The sequence below is a fragment of the Chaetodon auriga genome, chromosome 4 (assembly GCF_051107435.1).
Source record: "Chaetodon auriga isolate fChaAug3 chromosome 4, fChaAug3.hap1, whole genome shotgun sequence".
In the NCBI taxonomy this organism is placed as follows: domain Eukaryota; kingdom Metazoa; phylum Chordata; class Actinopteri; order Chaetodontiformes; family Chaetodontidae; genus Chaetodon; species Chaetodon auriga.
Window position 1 is genome coordinate 14,916,008 of NC_135077.1, and position 13,757 is coordinate 14,929,764.

Here is a 13,757-nt window from a genome sequence, read left to right on the forward strand (position 1 = left end):
ATCTGCCCTCACACAAATCAGCATAATAAAGTAAGAATTCTGACTGTTTTAAGATTAGAGACAATCCAATGTCATTGACTTGAGGCGTTGCACTTAACTTAAAGACGATTAAACAAGGCACCCAGACAACGTTATGCATTACTTCTCAGATATTTCTTTCAAATCTGCTCACTGGCAGAAACAAGATACGGAGATAGAAAGGGAGCCCAAATGAGAAGTTGTAAAGACAGAAAGCGACAAACTGCCGAAAAGTTGGGAAGAGAAATAACAGAGTAAGGAGAAAGAATGTTAGGAGGGAGAGTTGAGTGGTTTAGTCAGAGGCTTAGTGTGAGAGGAATCAATACTGTGGAGCTACAGAGAGAATAGAAGGAGCAGAAGTCCTGATATGACTGACTGGCACCTGCCCATGGATTTCCAATGAGTGAGCGGAGCGCACAATTCCTAAGAAAAGCTCCTGAAAGCTCATGTTCACTTCAGTCATAGATGAGGTCCCTGAAGCAGACTGTGTTCTTTTGAGTTACAGGATAGTCATTTTTAGGACTACAAAAGAAGAGAAAATGACTTGGACGAAACAAAAAAATCTAAATCTGCGTTCCCTTCTTACACAAATCAGTTTGACAGTGGTCAAAGAATTGCGTCATCAACTCAAAAGCAAAGCTGAAGCCATTCCTATCCAAACAAGATGCCGAAAAACTTGTTGATGCATTTATTTCAAGTAGATCAGAATATTGTAATGCTCTTTTTACCGTCCACAGCAATTCATTAATAAACTACAAGCACATCACCTGAGTTTGACCTCACCTGCACTGGCTCCCTGTGTCTTTTATATTTTATTGCTCTTATGCCTTCCTTTGTTTTATTTCTATCTTTTACATATCTTATTGTTCTCAGCATACTTCTTGTTACTTGCTGCCTCTTCTGTTTGCTATTCATTGGATTGCTTGGTTTTATCGTGTATTATTTGCACTTTGAGCTATGCTCCTTCTGGCACTTTGAGCTGTCGCCACTATATGAAAGTGCTATATAACTAAAGTTATTATTATCATTAGGGACTGAACAAGGAGTTCTTAGTGCAATAAATCTCAGCACCTAGCAGAGTATTCATCAAGTCACTGGTAAGATAACATAAAATATTATAGAACCCCGGGGAGAAATTTAGTTGTTGCCACAGCAGCAGAGAAACAGAATCCCTGCAAGGAAAGTAAAAGACCACTACTAGAAAATAAAAGTAAGTAATGTATGGAGAGAGAAAAACACATGCAACAATTGTAGATATATGTAAACTCATGCTGCTGATTAAAATCACAGTCCTGTCATGCATGTTGGGAAATATGCTTATTTGCTTTCTTGCAGAGAGAGAGAGCTGAGAGAAGATTGGTACCAGAAAGCAAATACGTTTATTTCCCTGAAGCATTCTTTTGAAACCACCAACTGTGGGTGATCAACAGTGAGCAAGACTATTAACTTTTCTTGTTTTCACAGTTTAGAGTTTCTGATTCCACGCAGCTGAAAACAGGATTTCATTGTGTTCAAGAACTTTTTCGTGCTCAGTGCTTGTTGTATTTAAAATTGTGCATCTTGATTTTGTTAATTGTGCATGACAGTTTGTTTCATAGCGATACTTGCAGAGGGAAGCAGCATTGCAACAGCTGGCCGCGATGCAGAACCACAGAAGCACTCATCAGCGGAGTCTTGTGCTCATAGAGTTGGATGAATTGGACAGAAATTGAAAATGCAAACAAGCTGGAAGGGAGATGAACTTCTCAGCATGGATATTAGGTGCATGATTCATACTGACTCTATTAAACTCTATAGAGTCTATGAAAAAGCCCGACCGGAGCACTCCCTGGGACCCTACATCTGCAAGCCTTTCGGGAAAGTGAGTCATATTTCTCCAATAATGAACTATTCTCCGAAGTTCTTTGGGGCCCAAAAGCCTCTGACACCTTATATGTGGAAATCCTGTGATTTTGCCTTTTCATAAGGTTCCCAAGTTTGAGGCATGCAGTTGGACCCTGCGATGCAATGTGCTTAGTGCTGCCACTGGTCATCAATACATTAGTAGTGCTATGATATGAAAACTCATCAGTCAGCATTAAATACTGAAAATGAACACTTTACGCCATTCAACATCATGATGCTTGGTGTCACAGCCTTGATTAATACAGAAGCATTATCTGCTAATGCTAGGCTGTGACCAGCAAAGTTCACCTCCAGATGTTAGGGTGTCAGTGTTTTGTTTTCTTTGTTTTTCAAATGGTAACCCTGGCATAATGTGCTCAGTGTTTTCCCAACAATTCAAATAGTGGCATATGCTGCAAAACAAACAACGAACTGTTCAGCATTAACGGTGTTATGTCCAGTGGCTGCACATCCAGAGGCTTTGCAGGATACTATAACATACAGAAACAGAAGGACGGTATTCAGCGAATATAAAATGTGACGGGAGAATGGCAGACAATAAACCTTGAGTACAGACAAAGTGCATCTGGCAGCCTTTTCCTAATAAAAGTCCTATTCCTATTAAAATGCAAAGTGCAGGATTTGGTGACACATTATTGCTCATTAGGGCCAGTGGGACACGCAAGCTGCTGTTTACCGTCTGCAGCAACACATTGCTTTGGCTTCACTGCTGGGTTTGCAGCTGTGGTGACTTGTCCTTCACAGCAGAAGCAAGTAAGGCGCTTTGTATTGTGAATGTGTCCAGAAGTTTCCAACTCCTGCACCTTTGTTAAGGAGTTAATATTTACTCCTTTTTAGGTGCACTGGGACTTTAACATGCATGATTGCTCTGTGGATTCCCAGTCTCTGGATGGTGGATAGACTGGATAATGCTCTGGTTTTCTGCATATCTCTGCCTCCCTGCAGACTGGCTGGTGACGACAGTTTGACACAATGACTCTGTATCTGAAAGAGATACTTGACATATAGTTTGGTGCTTGTTTTGTTGGTTTTTATCTTCTTTGATAGATCACAGACCATCAACAATCAATGAAACACAATCAGGTGAAGAGGAGAGAGGAAATTTTGGCTGTAGCCAGATAGCCAGGTGTGACTAATGAAAGAGAACTGGCCATATCGATCAAGATAGCAATACAATGCAATTTCAAAATAATTCTAAGCATCTTCCAGCCTGTTGAGGAAACTGACTGACACTTGAAAAAGAACTTAAATGGAAAAGAGAAATTCTAGTCGATGCTTCATCCAGGTGATAATTCATGAGTAACTCAGACAAAGGGAGAAAAACGTGGGAATCAGTTTCCATCAAATATTTTCACATGTGCTCTAGCTTCAGACATGCTTGAATTGACTAAACTTGTACCTCTGGGAACAAAAAGGGATACGTTTGAGCAGCAGTGAACCCTTAGCAAAAGAAAGTTCATGGTCAGTCAAATGTTAATGATCAAATTCCACAATCATTAACCCCGGGGTGAGGTTCAGTGACGACGTGATGTATGATGGGGCATGGCTCCTATTAATCTGTCAAAGACATAATAAGAACACAGGCTCTAACATAAAGATAATGATTTCAGCCTTGAAAACAGAAAAAAACACAGCCTAAATGAGATTAAATGCTACTTTGGCAGAACAGCGGGACTAATGTCCCTTTGATTATCATGGAATAATCCCATGCCCCTTGGTGTGTTACTGGTTTATTCAGAACAAATGTCAGCAGATTCCCAAAAGTCAAGGGCGAAGCAAAACTATTATAATAGTAAATCATACAGAGAAAGAGAACACACACTTCAACATCCAGTGACCTGAAAAACGAACAATTAATTCTGAAGAACAGTGCTGTCTATGTGCATGTGTGCCACCTTGTTAAATTTGAACTAATGGTCCATGTTACTGAATCACACTGTTGAATAATAGCAGTGATTTCACCAGGACAGCAGACAGCGGCTGTTACACAATGTTTTATTCCACCCTTCACTTACAACAGCAAGTAAATTACACCTAATTGCAATGGCGGGACAAACTAATCATTCAAGTCACACATAAGTCTCAGCACTAAACTCCTAAATTTTAAGTTTTGAGGGATAAACAAGCCACGCATTTGTAAAGCAGTTTAAAAATTGTGAGCTAAGAAAAGGAAAACTAGCAATAGCTGGCAAATGTATCACGAGTGAGTATGGCTGTATGGATGGTAAGCTGCTGATTTACTGGCTATCATGCTCTGTGGACAGCAAAGCTAATTTTCTGCCCTGAATGTGTTGGGTTGGTACTCAGCTAAAAGGCAATAAAACAACACAGCCATCTCCTAGATGGCGTGGTTAACTTTTAGTGGCACATATGTGTGATTAACGATATGTGTCAGGCTGCAGGTTGACCTCTAGTGATCACCTGTCAGCAGGCGGCTCATATATCACAGGCTTGTGCTAAGCTAAGGGTCACAATGAACAGTACCACTTGCCATAATCTCACACACACACACACACACATACACACACACACACACACAAACACAAACAAGTCTGTACAGTGTATTAAAATAGTACTAAAAAGATTTTCCTTCACGTACTTTTCATTTATTTTAATTTGAGCTACAATCAGGCTAATGCATAAGAGGTACAGTATGGACTGTATACTGCACACATGCGCAGCTTCCTGGCAATGCTCAGGACAATTTAAGTAATTGGCTTAGTGTGTTTATATTTAATGAACATATGCAACATTTCACAACCATGCATGTGCACTGAAAGTCCTGCAGTATGAGTGGTTCCTTTGAGTCCACAGTCAGGTTTTTAATCAGCCTCAGATCACCAAGTTGTGTTGTTTTACTTTTCTGAACATTTAAGAGAAACATTTAAGCAGTGACAAATGAATGAGCCATTAAGATGAGCAGTCAAAAAAAGTTTAGATTAGGTTTTAAGCTCATTCAAGCAAAGATGACAAAGCATCTCTTCTCGAATTTATAGACATCTTGACACTGTGATGAATTTCACTGTATTTACCCCATCTCCAACTGATGATGCTGTTTTCTGAGTGCAGCTGTTTTGATTGCTACCTTATTCTAACCAATCCCCGTAAAAGGTGATGGGCTGTGAAGACTTTTCAGCATGGTGGCAGCATAGTCTTGAGGAGCGGTATGATTCAGTTTTATCCCATCCATGTCTCCCATATCCCATTCACAACAGGAAGTCAACCAGCCTGGCCAGTAGAAGTCTAAGATGCACTTTGGTCTCCACCAGATCAGCTGGAGAAGGACTGTAGGGAGAATGCTCTATGGGAACAAAAATCCAGAAGTGCAAGGAAGCCTGTGAGTGCTTGTTCCATTTGCTTCCAGTGAGCGACTTTCATAGAAATCAATGGGGTGCCATCCTTGAACGCGAGAAAAAAACTTTCCATCTCAATAAAACACTCTATGAAATGGGTGGGTTGTGTTACATCAGTTAAAATATTTTAAGGTGGTCTGGGTTATTACCTTCAACCTATTTCTTGCCCCGTTTTTGTGGATCTTCAATTCAAAAGACAAGATGTCTGCCTCATCCTGTGCTGTAAAAACTGAGCTTCTCCTGGTCGGTCACAACCTCAATTAACCCGGCAGAAAGTTTGACGTTCACCTCGCACTATAACATCTCCATTTGATCTAAAAGCTAAACACCTCACAGCACCTCAGTGACTCCGTAGACTAGAGGAAATCTGACATACACCAAGCAAATAGCTGATGGCGAAAGGACAGAAGACGAAAGTGAGGACTGAGCACAAACTCACATGCAAACATGGATAAACCTTGATGCACACACAGTTTGCAGAAGTCATTAGCCTCAAAGCCAGCTTGTAACTAATGATAAAGTGATGCACTGTAATAGAAAATACAAAGAAAATGGCCAGATAACCTACATATTCACATACTGACATACATCTACACACACACTTTTAGCTAGCGGTTACAGTGTCGGAGGCTAACGGCTAGCTAACTAGGCATGGCGCTGATGTGTTTTGATGTGACACAGATCCTCATTAGCAAGCTCCAGACTGTGCTGAAGGCTTAATGGTCCATAGGCTCACTTAGACACGAGCATTCTTTCACACACACCCAGACGTGTGCGCGCGCGCGCACACACACACACACACACGGTTAAAATTATTATGATATACAAACTCATCAGGACCAAACTGTAACACATAAATGGGTAGACAGATGCATGAACACACTCAAAAAGACAGATACACACTCGTTAAGACTGTACCCTCGTACCACACAGCCTCAAACAAGCCCACAAATCCAACTGCAGGCACCAAAAAGCAAACACGGAAGGCTCTTAATGATCTTGGCTAACTCAGATGAAAGGCTTTAGCAGCCCCAGTACAGCCCCTACTATCCCCCATTGACATTTCCTTCAGTTAACAACACAACCTGTTTGCTCATCGACTTTCCCATAGAGACACAAACACTGACAAACGAGTGCTTATCCCCATTCACGCCAAACATTCCCACTTGCTCAGTACAGAAATGTATTTTTAAGCAACTGAAGAGGGAGCACAGCAAGGGGAGCAGAGTAAGGGGTTCAATTCCCCGTGGGAATCTGCAAGTGGAGCAAGGCACTGCAAATCCAATAAGCATTAAAAAAAAATAGAAGAAATTACCTGTTACCTGATGTTTCTCCTGCAACATTTTCATGTCCCCTGTACTTAACAGTAACCAGAAGATGGCAAGGAGGCTTAAAAAGGACACATGAGACTATCTGAACTCGATTTGTTGCTTGTCTTGCTTGATTAGCTCTCCCAGCTGAGTGAATATGCAGTGATTTCTTTTGTTCCCGACAGCTGATTTATCAATCTCCTGAGACTTGTATGTGAGACCTTTAATTATCTAAACTGCATGAAGGTTGTAGTACTATTCAAATAGTTTTGTGGCATAGCCAAACACATTTGTTGTGCTCTAAGGAAATTATTACTTGTTTACAAAATGTTCACTCAAGTCCCATTTAAAAGTTTGTATAAATACTCACTATTTCAGGCAATTTTCAACCTAATTAGACTATTTTGACTAACAAATGAGCGCCAGTGAGAGTGACTGCTGGAAATTGCTTGTTAATGCATTGTTTGCACACAGTAAGGGGCCACGCGAATGCTCTGCTCATATATTCGAAATGCGTAATTTAAATCTTCTTTGGAAAACACAAAAAAAGGAAAACACAGAGAAACAAGTTTCTCCTGTATCCTTAAATATCCGTCTATCCACTGATCCATCTGTGTAACCATAGAGAGACCCTTATAAGCTATAGGTGAAATCTGTTTCAATGTGCCACACCTGATCCCTGAGTCCCTGTGAACCACAACATGAAACATCAATCTTAAAATCTGAGTTATTCAAAGTCATAATGATGCTAGAGTCTGGACTGATGTTTGGCTGAAGCCAAATGAAATGGAGGATAGTTGAGCAGATAATGGTTTGGGTTTAAGGTGTATGGTTGGTCTATCTCTGGTTCTACTTCCTGGTTGCAGTGCTGTCCATCTTTGGACAACACAGGCCAGTTAGGAGAGTGGTAGTAACCACCATAGCACAGTTAAACAACCAACTTATCATGTGTCCTCCTGAAGACTGTTGTGCATGCCTTAAAAAACAGAAAAGACTTGCTAAAAGGAGCAATTTTTGCAAGATAGAACCAAAGTCCTCTGTGGTTTCACCACTGAAGAACTCTTCAGGAGGAGCGAGCAGGAATTCAGCAGCTTGCTGAAAGCTACATTATAGCTGCTGACGAAAGGAATATAAAATGCTTTCAATGCAGCAAGAAACGTCTATTCACTTGGAAATATATGGCATACGTTGGTAAAGCAATCCAAGATGTGTCCAACAACAACGTAAAGCACTCGTTTTATCCACAGATGCTGCACTGAATTCAACCACTGTGGCAGAACGAGCAGCTGTGAGTTGAACATATCTGTTGTGGGTCATAACTCTTGTCAGCTGACTACAGTATGTCTTGATGCTGGATTCCACACAAGCCAGCTGGCTCCCATCCATAAACTGCAATCAGCTCATCCCTCCGTCTTTTTAAAAAAAAAAAAAAAAAAGAGAAGAAGAGAAAGAAAATGAAACGCTGCTGAGTACTAAGAAGTTGTCTGGCTACCGTGGCTGTGCTGGGAAGGAATCATTTCTGTGCTGGCTCTACCTCAGCAACATTTCAAATGAGAAGCACGTGCGATGGCCACTGGGCATGTGCTTTTCAGGGAGAAACTGTTGCCAGTTTTCAGTGATTTCAGGGTTTCAGTGATTGGCTCAAAGCATCTTGATTATATTGCAAGGAACTTGTGCTGATGTGTGCATGCATGTGTGCAGGTATGCCAACTCTGGAGGTGTTGATGAGTCTGCAGTTGGCAGGACTTGAAGCTATGTGTGGTTTCTGTAAGCGTGTGGCAAAATGTTTGTGTTTTACCACTTTAACGTGACGAAATCCATCTGTGTGCCCATCTATGACCAGTTTAAGCAGTTAGGGGATCCCAGGACAAAAAGTATTTTTTGGGTCCCTGCAGGCCCTCTAACCCCAACCCAGCGGACTCTGCAAATTGTGTATGCACCATGGGTTTAACTCCCTTGGCACATTTGCATTAAATATTTCCATTACTTTACACCTCTAAAATGTACTCACTTGCTCCCAATATCCCTCTAAGTACAGTGCACACAGCGAACTAGGCTTGGTAGCTTTAAAATTATGCAGGACCAGCAAAAGCTGATGCAGTTTGCTGTGGCATTGTATTAAAATTCAAAATTTACAAATTACTCATGTACTAATAATCAGTGACACACATTCAACCTGGGACTTTTGGACCCCACGGGCAGTTGCCTGTTTTGGCTGTAGATGACCTTTAAAGTGCCCCTGCAGGTCTGGGTGGCTTTCTTTCTTGCTTATATTCTTCTACGTATTCTCTCATCCCGTGACATAGAACACAAGACCTTAACATCATTCACGTAAAAGATATTCAGGTAAGCAATCTGAAGTATTACACTGCAAATGTGTGGTGACTGGAAAGTGACATGAAACCAATGAATTACTCACTGTCCAAATAGTTCAACAGATCAGGTATGTGGGCAGCATTCTAGCACTGACACAGAGCAAAGGTTCCTTGGTGTAATTTATTTGGCTTTTATATTTGCACCCAATTGTTTCCACCTGGTTAATCTTCTTAATATTTGCTATATCTAATATTGTTTCTTTCAAAGTCCCACAGTGTGTAGGTTGTAATAGAGATGACACTTCTTTAAAATGAGCTGGCATTTTCATAAGCTGAGGAAATACCCTGGTGCTCCATACACGACAGCTAACCGAATTAGCCTTTAATTGATAGGGGAGTTATCACATAAACCTGGTAGAGACAAAGATGAAGGCCAACAAGGGTTGAGGGGGAATTAATTTGTGGAGCTGATGTTATTTACTGTCACTGTATGATGAGGAGGATGACCAGAGGGAGGGAGAGATGAGAGGATGAGAATGTAAGCAGGGTGAGTGCAAGAGATAAATAATCATTTAAATTGAAATTTCTCTCAATAGCTGCTCAGGAAGCATGAAAAATCTCAGTGATTGAGATAAACCTGAGGGGGCGAGGGCAAAGATACAATTTCTTTTTGTGGTTAAGCAAGCTAAATTGAAGCCCACTGGGGGAAAAAAAAAAAAAAATAAAAAAAAAAATCATAAAGATGAACAGCCTTTGCGTTTCCTGCTGTTTCCACTTTTCACATTCAGTGGTTCCAACACGTAGTCTGTGCAGTAGATAATATACCTACACCTTGATATAGGCTCGTGGATACACGCACACATACACACAAATACAAACCGAATCCAATTTGCCACGGCACGCGGCACACAAAACACATGCTGTCTCGTTATTGCCCTTTACCCCCTGTCTCTTATACATATAGAGCAGCAAGCAGTGCACACACACTTCCCTACATGTACTCAATTATAACTGAGCAAACACATGCAAATGTGTAAAGGTCTATCCTATACTGAAATCAAAATCATCAAAAACTGGTTAGGCAATCCATTACGAATCATCTTATGGGCTAAAAGCCTTGATTTGCAGTGAGGAGTAGATGCTTTCTTTTTTATATGCCAATAAAACATACTTCTTTGGTATTGCCACTGATACTGACCTTATTAAGATGGTCAGGTATTGGTTTACTGTAATGGCCACTAAAGGTTCACAATCATCAAAGACTAAGATAGCGACAGCATCTTCATAAGCTGTAACCAGTTGCCTAAAATATTATTTCAAGCAATGCATTAATTATCAGAAATAGTTGCCAAATAACTTCCTGTCACATCGCGTAATCCCAGGGTTTATGAACACGAGTCTTCATGTGCAAGCACACTGAATATGTGATATGTAGATGTAACATACTGTGAGTACAAAACGCCTGAATATTTAGCAAGCAAATGTCAGCAGTGTGTCTTCAGCAGTGATGCAACACTGGAGTTAGAAAACCAGTATTAGAAAAATAATTGAATATTGAATGCAATGTATTGTAAATGTGATACAATACATTATATTGATTTGACAGACGCTTTTGCCCAAAGCAACTTACAATGAATGCATTAACCTTCGCAGGAACACGTTCAAGATGTCGTTAAAGTATGCATGTGCGTCCTTCCCAAACACACAACCAAGAGTGCATTCAATACTATAATTAATTAAGATGTTTTTTTGTTTTTTGATTTTCAGCGAGCACCCAAAGAAACACATTTAGCACTGCATCTAGTAGCAACCTTATAACTGAGACCAAAAAGAGTGCTTGCAGTGCAGTGCTGTAAAGGTCCAACCGAAACAATCAGACCATTGTAGTCTTTTGAAAGTCCAGCTGACAAAATCCATTACTGGCCACATCTTGAATGACAGGAAATGGAGTTACGGATGAAGAGAATTCACTTCACCGCCCTCCTGCTGTATGAAGAATGGACATTTTGGTTAATTAAAGAGACTGAGAGGGATTTACTTTATTTAATTTACATTATGAACTGCAGTCTCTCACCTGCAAACCAGCAGCACTGCTTCTCCATCCACTGTCTAATGATCTCCACAGTCGTCACCACCCACCCGTTCTCTGTAATTAACCTCCTCTGCTTCCCAGGTCTGTCCTCACCCTTACCAACATGAATCTGACTGAGCTGAGTGCGTCTGTGTGACACCGAGCTCAATAAAACTGCTCATCAACACTGTGCTGCACAGAACAGCAGTGGCTGCGCAGAAAACACTGAGGTCCACATTTAAATCGGAGTTGCAGCTCAGAACACCAAACTATCATTAGCCTTCAGTGTCGAGCCAAATAAATAGAAGACATGAACGCAAATGTCCATTGTATTAAAGAATTTCATTTGGTTGAGTGATATCATTGTCACTGCAGGCAGCTTGTTTCAAATACCCCAAGAAACACTTAAGCTTGTAAGGCACATAACTCTTTTGATCATTGTTGCTAGGCAGTAACAGTATTATTGTGTATCTGTACAATTCCTGGTTTGTTCTGTACAGCCACACTGCCACTGATTATCTCATCCTTCTGGTTTTTCCCAAATACACTCCTGTTTGCTACTACTGCAGGCGTAAAACACATGTATCTCAAATACAGTATAATACAGATACAGCAATAGTTAAAGCTAGTAGTGATAGCTAACAAGGGGCTGCAAATTGATACTCATGTAAAAGATTGCCTCAAATTAATTCTTTCAATGGACTCAGCCCACTCTCTTGCTCTCTTTATGGCTTCTGTAATTAACAGACTCATTCAGCAGGTAGTCTTCATTCAGTTAGCCAAACATTATAACGGACAGGGATGAAAAAGAGGAGAGGAAACAGAGAGAGAGAGAGAGAGAGAGAGGAGGATGGAGGCGAGCAGGAGCAGGGGGGACAGTGTGAGTGAGGATGGAGAAAGATGTCTTGTCAAATCGGGGTGTACTGACATGGGAAATGCTACAGGGTGCTGACACAAGCACCAGTCTGCTCAGGGGGCAAACAGTGGGGCTTCAACGATAGCAGAGAACTGCAGCAAATGGGGTGACTGGTTGAGAGCCCGTTGAATTATTCAGCTCCTTGTTCAACTTTTCAACAGCACTGTTTTAGCCTGTCTGCATCCTCCTTTGACTGGGACAGGTACCTGGAGGTGTGTGTGTGTGTGTGTGTGTAGGTGTGTGTGTGTTTGCACTTTCATGAATGGAGGAAAAGTCGACTCAGCAAACTGTTTTTTTCTTTTTCTTTTCAGTGTTCAGTGCCTTGCTCAAGGGTAAAACCTGCCTGCTTGTTTTGTCACGAGGCAGAGCTGTTCATTGGAGCTTCTATGCCTCCCTTGTCCAGCTTCGTTTGTGTGTTCTCTGAAGTGCCCGGGGCTCTCCTTCAGGCCATCTCTCCATGTCCTTAAGCAGACTGGCTGCATTTTCACTGATTCAGGCGTCTTGTAATGACAGCACTGACAGGTCAAACAAACGCTCATCTGGACTTACTGAGTCCATTAATGATGGAGAGAGAAAGAGATGAGGAATCAAAGTAGAACAGGGCAAGAGGGAGAAACGATGAAAGATTGAACTTAGGTGGAGAGAAAAAATGACAGAGCTAAAAGGAACAAAGAGAGAGAAATAGAAAGAATGGGTTGAAGTTTGAGGCGTCCTGCTTTAAAATAAGGTTTTATTCCCAAAGTCAGCTCTTCAAGGTTCACATTAGCCTGAAGAAAGCTTCTGTGTTCATGAAGAGGATTGCACAAAGACATGCTAACATTCTGATGTTTAGGTATAATGTTTACAGTGTTCACCACGTTTAGCATGTTAGCATGCTAACATATGCTATCCAGCACTAAACACAAAGCACAGACATGGGAATGTCACTTTTCACTAAAAATCAGAAATGTCAACCTCATGGTGGCAGTAGAGTAAAAGTCAGGGGATCAGCAAAGTTTTTAGGATACAAGGCCTGCCAATGCAAATGCACAAAATTTGGGGCCACTCTGTCTTTTAGGTGTTGAGATATTTCTTAAAGTAAAAACTCCAACTCAAATCAGTGTGCTTCATTTTTTGGGAACCATGAATGTCTGTGCAAAACTTAACCCAGACAAATATCAATAATCGACCAACATAGAAACAGGTTTGTGGATTTGGGCCACATAAATCGCACATTGAACATGACTTCCATCTTCGTTCTTTCGCACACTGACAGATACAGAGACAGGAACAAAACATCCTGTTTGGCCTGCGTGGAAAAGAATTTTATTTAAGTTTCACAGAGAGCAGCATCTTTAACAGAGGTCTGTTAAGCAGAAGCATTTCTTGGATGGTTTGGAGTACAGTGGGCGTACGTGACAGCTGCATATAAATAGGTTTTTAGCATATTAATGCCGTGGATAAGAAAATCTAAATGTGTACCAAAGAAACAAAAGGACAAAGGATGCACTGATCCAGCTTTTTCTCTCCCGATGCCAATGCCAATACCTCAACTCTGGGTATCTTCCAATCTTCCAAGTTACCAGTGCTGTCATTTTCCCAGCTGTACACATTACATACCTCACTGAGATTGAAATAATTCATGTGTGAGGTAACATGAGGCCAGGGAATACTGTGGCACTCCAATTCTGGGGCCTGCCAAAACTGAATGATTAAATGTACTGTTGCAGATAGGAAAAGCACAGATTTTTTTAAATGACACTGATCAATCATGGCATGGCTGCTACTCGATCCGCTTGATAAGTCCGGTATCAACACCAATATGAATCCAAAATATCATGTTGGTTCAGCCCTACAGAAAACCATCAGAGCCATATGGTAGATTTCAAC

At 41.0% G+C, this 13,757-nt stretch overlaps 1 protein-coding gene across 1 annotated transcript in view; it reads right to left on the bottom strand.

Moving 5' to 3' along the window:
• The window catches only part of cacna1ib (calcium voltage-gated channel subunit alpha1 Ib), a 205,021-nt gene that overhangs the window by 153,467 nt on the left and 37,797 nt on the right, over window positions 1-13,757 (bottom strand). The window lies entirely within an intron of this gene.